This window comes from Hippocampus comes, unplaced genomic scaffold (assembly GCF_001891065.2).
Source record: "Hippocampus comes isolate QL1 unplaced genomic scaffold, H_comes_QL1_v1.1 scaffold326, whole genome shotgun sequence".
Lineage (NCBI taxonomy): Eukaryota > Metazoa > Chordata > Actinopteri > Syngnathiformes > Syngnathidae > Hippocampus > Hippocampus comes.
In genome coordinates, this window is record NW_017805930.1 from 1807534 (window position 1) to 1807840 (window position 307).

At 39.7% G+C, this 307-nt stretch overlaps 1 protein-coding gene across 1 annotated transcript in view; it reads left to right on the forward strand.

The window, feature by feature from the left end:
• The window catches only part of LOC109527787 (xylosyltransferase 1-like), a 24644-nt gene that overhangs the window by 16982 nt on the left and 7355 nt on the right, over positions 1-307 (forward strand). The window lies entirely within an intron of this gene.

The following is a 307-nucleotide window of genomic DNA, read 5'->3' on the forward strand; positions in this document are numbered from 1 at the left end:
GCGTTTTGAGGTGAAAAAAAGGCCATGTATAGTCAGGCGTTTTAAGCCGAAAAAAAACGACCATGTAGAGTAAGGCATTTTTAGCCGGAAAAAACGACCATGTATAGGAAGGCGTTTTTGGCCGAAAAAAAACGACCATGTATTGTAAGGCGTTTTTGGCCGAAAATAACGACCATGAAAAGTAAGCCGTTTTTGGCCGAAAAAAACGACCATGTATAGGAAGGCGTTTTTAACCTAAAAAAACGACCTTGTTTAGTAAGGCGTTTTTGGCCGAAAAAAAACGACCATGTATAGTAAGGCGTTTTTG